Here is an 8222-nt window from a genome sequence, read left to right on the forward strand (position 1 = left end):
TGCCAGCCATGGTTAGGAGCAGGGGTTACAGAAAGAATGGGACACAGTCCCTGCTCTCAAAGAACTCACAGTCATTGGGAAAGGTGTGGCTTGCCTTCCTCTGGAGTGAGCCGAGGAAGCCGGAAACCATACTCCTTCCTTCCCTAGAGCAGAGGAATGGGGCTGATGCCAGCCTTGTTTAGGGTGGGTTGGCTGGCCTGGAAGCTGAGCACTTGGGAACGAGCCCAGGTAACCTTGACTCCACCCTGCTGGTTGCCTCCGCAACCCACGGCTGATGCCCTCATCACTGGCACCTTGACCTGCCCCATCTCCAACCTCAGCTACCCAGGTTACCTCAGCAAACAACCCCCACAGGCCCCACGGAGTGAGTCAGAACCCTGGGTCCCTGACCAACCCTTGGTTCCCACACCCAGGAATTCAGGGCCCAGGATGCAGGTCTGGGAGGCTCCGGGCGTCTCTACCAAGAGACAGAGACAACTAGAAGCCAGACTTTCAGAGAGAAATTCTAAAGAGCCAGGCAACTGTGGCTGTGACCCCGTGTGACATCAAGGGGCCTACCTGAGCTCACAGTCTGCTGGGAAGCTCAGTTTATCAGACACCAAGGAGCCAAACACGGGCCAATGGTGAAATAACTCCTGGGAACTGGCACTTTCTCTGAAACCGGTCCTGCTTTTCCTTTCCTGAAGCTTTTCCGGTTTACCTAGGGTCCCCAGATGCCATCTCTCTCCCCATCCTCCCATAACTCCCACGGTGGGGCCTGGGGCCGCCCTGGCTGCGCTCCCAGGGTGTCTGACAAGCAGAGCTGGGATGGGCCCTGGAGAAATGTGCTGCATGTCAGAGCCTGTGCCAGGATGAGGGGCCTGCTCCACCCCGCCAGTCACCTCCCAGCACGGGGTTCCCCCAAAGCTTCTCCCAGATACACACAAAAGGAGGGCACAACCCTGCATCTCCAACGGGGGAGGTCCTGGCGGTGCTGACACCGTGGCCGCTGACATTGCCCTTTTAAGAGCTCCCCCCACGGGGGCGGGGGCGCTGCAGGCAGGGTCTTGTCGCAGAAACCCAGCAAAGTGCGGCTCCCCATTGACCTGCCAGGCAGAAGGAAATTGGGACACCAACCTTGCGGATTCTTAACCTCTGAGTCCCTGGGCCTGAGGGGCAGAGGTAGGGGGTCCCAGCGACCTCTGCTTCTGAGAAAGCCCCCTTTTCTGGAGGAGAAGTCCCTCTCTTTCGCTGCTCTGATTGGTTGGCTGACAAGCCCTGCGTTTTGGAGAGCGATCTGGGTTCCTCCATAGGACTCGGGTTTCCCTCCCCCTGCATAAACCTACTGTCAGAAATGGTCTGGAAGATTATTTTCCTTGAGGTGTAAATGGCTGATAACATGGTGTGACCCTTCCGGGAGATTTGTTTTTTTAAACCCTGAAGAAAGGGAAGAATTAAGCTCCAATTTAGAATCGCGTTTATCCTTTCCTCCTTCCATCTTGTCGCAGAGAAGAAAAAAAAAGATTTCTTCCTGCTCTTTCTCCCAAACCAGCCCTTGTCTGCTTCTTCCCTCGATCTCACCACCATTCGGTAACCCTGGGTCCCTGTTCTTCAGCTAGCTCTCTCCTGCAGCTCCCTTCTCCCGCCACGTCCCTCCCTTCCCCGCCCATTCCCCTCAGTACCAACCTGCTTACATTTCCTCATCTTAAAACAGCCTTCCTGCCCTCAAATTGTGATCCCATCTGGCTCCTTTCCCTCAAAGATAAACAAACAGTGGACACTTGTAGTTTCTGCTACCTCATCAACATTCTGGGCCCTTCTAGTCCCCACCCCCTCAGAGGGAAGGTGGAATGTTCCAGACAGAGGGAGCAGCATGAGGGAGAAGGAAGAAGGCCTGAATAGATGGAGTCAGAGAGTGAGGGGGATGTTGAGTTGAGGCCAGAGAAGTGGCAGGATAAGGAGATAGTGCCTGTCCCGAAATGCTGGTTCCCTGGGGCTCTGGCCTCTCCTTGCTCTTTCTCTGTGTGATCTCCTGCCTCTACATCCCAAATCCATGGTCTCTCATCACACATCTCTGGCTCCAGCCCTCCCATCCTCAACATACACACTGAGCATCTCCACTGGGATCTCAAACCCATAAATCCAAAATCTAACTCCTTGTCTGATTCTCTACCCCTACCCTCCTCTGGGTATTCAGGTACCCAAAACACACCTGGGAGTTACCCTGGACCACCGCCTCCTCATCCCCAGCAGCCAGCCTCACACAGTCCCATTGAGTCTCTTCGTCGCTCAGATCTGCCCCCTCAGCAGCCTGTTCCTCAGCAGCAGCACAAGCACTCCTCCTCCTGGACTCCCGCTGGTCTGCCGGACCCCAGCCCCTCCTCAGTGGGACTCCTCACTGTGCTGGAGCGGTCTGCGGAGGGTGCAGCCACGATCACGCCCTTCCCTGCGAAACACTTTGGACGGCTCCCTCGACTTAGGAAATAAAGTCCAGACTTCTCAGCCAGAGTCCAGACTTATCCAAATGTTGCCGCAGTTCAGATGAGCAAGCTCTTCTATTCTTCTTGTTCCCACCATGAGCTCCGAGCTCCAGCCGCACCCGCCTCCTCGCCTCTCCCAGCACTGACCATGCATGGCACCCCTCCGTATTTGCTCATGCTGTGCCCTCTGCCAGGATGCCTTTTCCTCCTGCCTCTCTGTGGAATTCCTCCTTCCCCTTCAAGATGGCTCAGGTGCCACCCTCTTTACACAGCCTTCCCTGACTCCTCCTACCCCCCACGGAAATAGTAACGAATACAGCTCCACCACAGCATTTGTCTCTGTCCACATCGGTCTGGTTGCTCTTTGAGGCCAGAGCTGGAGTGTTGTTCAGCTGTGTACCTCACACCTCGCTTGGTGCCTGGGGTGTGGCTAGGGCCAGACAGGGCTCGCTCCTCGGCCTGCTCTGATAAACCTAACAATTAAGTTATTGCAGACATTGCTTTGGGATTTGCTGCTCACAGCTCAGCCCCAGGCTCCGTCTCTTCCCCTCTGTGCCCAAGAGACAAAAATGATCTCAGCTGGGTCTTGGATGGACTCTCCATCAGGTTGGAATGCTGGGCCCATTGAGCCACCCTCAGCAAACAACGCTGGCACTGTGGACTGGACCTATTGCTGGGTTAAGGCATCTGGTGCCATCTTTTAATGAGCCTCAAAGGAAGTCTATCTAACTTGGCTGGGACATCAGGCCTACAACTCCTGGCTGAGATGGCTTTGGGAATACAGTTTTGTGGGGAAAGTGAATGAGTTCAGGGCTGCCCACAGAGGTGCTTAGAGACCCAACTGGCCTCCCAGATGGTGGCTCCAGGAATGGAGGGACACCTGGTCACCCCTCTATGCCATCCATCCATCTATCCATCCATTCATTCATTTAACCAAGTGCCTACTATGTGTCAGGTACCATGTTAGGTGCTAGATAGTCAAGACACGTGTTCTCCCTGCTCCTGGAGCTCACTGCTAGTGGGTAAGACAGATGTTAACCAAGTAAATTAACAAATAAATACTCTATATAATTACAAATTGTGATACATGTCGTGAAGGAGGGGGCATTTAAGTCTGCCATATTCAACAGCTGGAAGGAAGCCAGGGTGCCCAGGACAGACTGAAGGAGGAGGAGTAAGCACAGGCTGGGCCCCTTCACACCGGGCTTTGTGGACCAAGATGAGGAAGTTGGCTTTTATTCGAGGCACAACCGAAAAGACTGATGCAAGTTTTTCAGGAAGAAAGTGACATGCTCAGCTTCAGACTTTGCAGTATTACTCTGTGAAGGACACCACGAGGGGCTCTTTAATCAGATAAATCCAGGATGTGGCACATTCAACAGGAAAACTGTCCTGGACTCCTCAAACATTCAATATCACAAGAAAGAAGAAAGGGAGGAAGGAAGGAAGGAAGAAAGGAAGGAAGAAAACTAAAGCGATGTAACGCATAAACTTCTGGTTTGAACATAGCAGCTATCAACGACCATGGAGGGACAGTAAGGAATCTGAATCGGGCTGGATATTAGACAACACCAGGAGTCATCGCTTGTGTCCCCAGGCGTGGCCGTGGTCCTATGGGAGCCGCACTCTGAGGGGCAGAGGGTTGACCCACCATGATGTCTGCACCTCACTTTCACTTCATTCTCCAAAAATTGTGAGAGAAAGAATAGTGTCAACAATTATTGAACCTGGGTGGAGGGTATCTGGGGATGCATTGGACCATTCTGGCAATTTTTCTGAATGGTTGACATTTTCCAAAATAAAAAAATTGGGAGAGATTTTTTAAATCTCAAAAATGTTTATTAGTAAAAAGAAAAAAAGATTACTTAGGCTGCTGAGTGGAGACAGGTTTGGAGGGGAAGCAACCACACGAAGAATCCACACAACTCTGAGTGCCGCCTCTGTGCCAGGAATGGAGTAGGGGGCCAAGAAACAACAGGGCCCACCCTCAAGGAGCACACCCTCCAGCTGCGAGGAAAAGCCGAGGGAAGCGACTGGGCACACAAGGAAGCGTGGACAGGAGTACACTCAGGTCCAGCCACCCCCAGCTACTGGCTCCTGGGCCCTTCCACCCCACCTCATCACACAGGCCTGGAGCAGCAGTGTCTGGAGCGCCACATGGCCAGGCCCTCCCCTCCCCACTCCCCTGCCCTTTATAGCAACACTGAGCCAAGAAACGGGATCAGGCGCCAGGACCTCTCCCCACCTCTCCCTCCTCCAGAGAAACCGCCCTGCCCACCCACCGAAGGTCACTGCAACCTTTCCTATCACACCTCTCCCTCCAAGCAGGCCATTGGTCCCAGAATTTCAGCCCATGAGGATCTGCCCATGGCAGGTTCTTCCCAGTGTGGCCCTGTCTGCCCCTCCAGTATGCTGGGCCACAACACGCTCACCCCAACTTGGCTTCAGCTAAGGTGCCACTCATGTTTCCTTCATTCATAGTAAACTGCTTAAGAGCATGGACTCTGGAGCCAGACCGCTTGGGTTCAAATCCCAGGTCTACCATTTGCTAACTGTGTAACCTTGGAGAAGACCCTTAACCTGTAGGTTAAATGAGTTTGCTGATGAATTTCTCTTGCCAGGAGTGCCGTTCCTGATTCTTCAAGTGGCAACCGAAGTCCTACCTCCTCCAGGAGGCTCTCTGGGATTTCCTCAACTCTCATTCCTCTCTCCTCTGAATTCCTTTAGCCTTTTCTGTTTCCCTTGCTCCTGGGGCACTTCTCCATGCTACCCTGTTCAGTTGAGAGCCATGCCTTACAGCCTGGGTGAGGAAGTTCCACTAGAGCTGGGGGAGAGCCCAGGGCTGGTGGAGCAGGTCACTTTCCCTCCGCTGCCTCCACTGTAAAGTGGGAGTTTTGGCCTAGAAGAGCAGTAAATTCCCTTTGAACAGACTCCCGGATCTTGCTGCACCTTGGTTTTCTCCAACGTAGGAGGGACATCTAAAGCTTCCTTACAGCTGGAAGTTCCATGAAATAGGGAGCCCTTCCCTTAGGGGTCAAGGAGGACACCACCAGGGCAACCCTAGTGTAAGACTCGGTGATGCAAAGAAGACGTGGAAGTTTCCTTCCTGGTTTGGGGAGGTGGAAGTAGCTGAGGAGGTGAGAGTGGATTGGAGAGGTGGCTCTGTCCTGGGCCCCTGGGGGCAGGGCAGGGAGAGGATTAAGAACTATTTACCAAATGTGCTTGGAGATGAAGGGAGGGGTTTCTGGCATCCCCCAATCTGTCTGCCCTTGGGCAGAAAGGCCACTCACCTGGAGCGGGGCTTCCTGTGCCCATGACTTCCATGGCAACCCCTGTGACGCTAGGCTCCAGAACCTCGTTCCCTGATCCAGAGCCAAGGCAGCTGCTGTCTCCCACCCAGAAAGCTTATTTTAGTACAAAGGGAGAGAGATGAATGGAGAGTGCAGTTTCTCCATGTGCTGGCTTGGGCCTTCAGCAGAAATGAGAGTCTCATTACCCAACTCCGATTCAAAGGATAATTAACAGATGGTGTAATTTCCGACCATTCTCCGCACCACATGGCTATTAGGTGAAGAGCAAAATGCCCACGCAGCCCTAGATCCTTCCAAACCATTGAGTCAAAGGCAGTCCAGAGAGGCAGAGCCTTGCGGCAGCCCTCTTAAACCACCCCTCTGTCTCTGGAGCTGCCCTTGGCCTTGCCCAGTGGAAGAAAGCTCATCTTGGATCAAAGGGGAGGGCATTCTCCTGAACCATGGGTCCTTGGCCCACTTCCTTCTCATCCCGTCCACCACCAATGCCAGGAATGTAGTCTAACCCTGATCCTTCCTGCTGTCCCCAACACCCATCTCCTTTCCTTCCCCCTGGGGAGAAAGAGAAAAGCAGATTTCTCATTTTTGGCATCATTGTGTGGTTACACAGAAGTTCCTTGAGCTTGGAGCCCCGAGGGGGATTCACAGCTCCTCTGCTGTGATCTGGAGTGACACTGCTGTGACCCACTGTGCAGTGTTGGAAGGGAGCGTCTGGTCCAGGGCTTCTCAAACTGAGTTCCTCCAGACCCTCAAGCTCCACAGGGGGCCCAGGGATCTCTTGGTTGGAGGAGGGGTGGAGATGGGGCAAAGCCCTGACCCCCACTTCAACCCAGCAGCCCTCCTTTGATCTGTTTTGTATTTGAGGCTTCTACTTTAGCCTTCATTTGAAAAAAGAATTCTACTGCTAAATAAACTTTGAAAACCCCTTGTTCAATCCCCTCATTTTACAAAAGGGAAACTGAGGCACAAGAATTGGACCAAGTTCACACTGCTAGAGGGTGGTGGGGCTGAGACTAAAGCCCTGGCCTTCTCCCCAGGCCAGCTCTCATACCACCTGACCAGGCCCCTGCTGCTCACCAGCCGGCCCTGCAGCCCCTGGATGGGGGCCCTGGTTGGGGTATGAGAGAGGGAAGCCCCTTCTGAATCACCCTCCACCTCTCCTGACTGGCTCTTATTCATGGTCCAGCTTCCACGCCTGGACCTCCCCCAGGACTCCTGGAATGCCCCACATCCCTTTCAAGTGGAAGGTCCAGTCCGTGACCCTGCACTGCGAAGAAGCTCAGAGCCCTGTGCACTGGGCATGGCTGTTTACTGGTCACAAAGCTGTGGGTGGAAGGAGGGGAGTGGCAGCTGGACATTGATGGGGAAGGAGGTAGGGGGCAAGAGGTCACCTCTCCAGACCCTGTGGGGCAGGGCAAACCACTGGTCTAGGACCCAGGAAGCCTGGGTTAAAGCTTGGCTCCTCGCCTAGCCAGCCTTGTGACCCTGTATGGGTTTCCCCCTCTCTGGACCTGACAACCTGGTAATATTAGCATGTTTATACCAGCTGGCTTCTGCTCTGACACTCCCAGCTTGCTTCCCGTTGAAATGCCCAAGTGGTGTCCAAGATGAGGCTGGGGCCATTCCGCCCAGCAGATGGACTCCAAGGGACACCCTGGTTAAATGACAACCTCGCTAAGGGGTGGGAGGTGGGGCTCAGGACCTCACTGTGGTTCCCAGGGAGGTGGCATATCTTTCTTGGGTGTGGGGGAGGCTTTATACTGTTGAGCAGGGCCATTTTAGCTCAGTGTGACCTGAGACCTGTGGGAGGGGACAGCAATGAGGGCTCTTATCAGCAGCCAGCAGCCAGCCATTAGGCGTGGTGTGAGGTGGGCACTTGGCCCCTGAAAGTCCTTCAAAATGTTTTGAAAACCTCTACCCATATTTAGGGTGGTGCCACCATTATTATCATTCGCTGTCTGGCTTCTGATTGTTAATTCCTCTCTAGGCTGTGGTAGGGATCTGGCACCAGCCCAGGGCAGGCCTAGGGTGGGATTGGGATTGGAATAGGGGGGTCCGAGCAGCGGGAATCCTAGAGCATCAGTGCGAGGAAGGCGGGCGGTGGGGCCCACCTCCTTCCGTGCGGCTGGCGTCGCCACTTGAAGGCGGCGGCGGCGGCGGCGGCGCGAGCAGGTCTATGGTAATGAGCCGCCGCCGCCGCTCTGCAGAGCTCGCCCGCCCGCCGGGGAGGCGAGGGAGCGTGGGGCTGGGCCCGGGTCCGCGGCGACAGCAGCAGCCGCGGCGGGGACGCGGGGCGCGAGCGGCCGGTGCGGGCCGTCGGGGCGACCGGGGCCGGGCCGGGGTCCGGGTGCGCAGCTCGGCGGGCACAGGTGGGCGACCCTGCGGGGGCGGACGGGGCACTCCGGGGCTCGGGGGGCCAGCAGGGCCAGGGGCGCGCGCGGCCCGCGGGCGCAGG

Source organism: Diceros bicornis, chromosome 4, assembly GCF_020826845.1.
Source record: "Diceros bicornis minor isolate mBicDic1 chromosome 4, mDicBic1.mat.cur, whole genome shotgun sequence".
Lineage (NCBI taxonomy): Eukaryota > Metazoa > Chordata > Mammalia > Perissodactyla > Rhinocerotidae > Diceros > Diceros bicornis.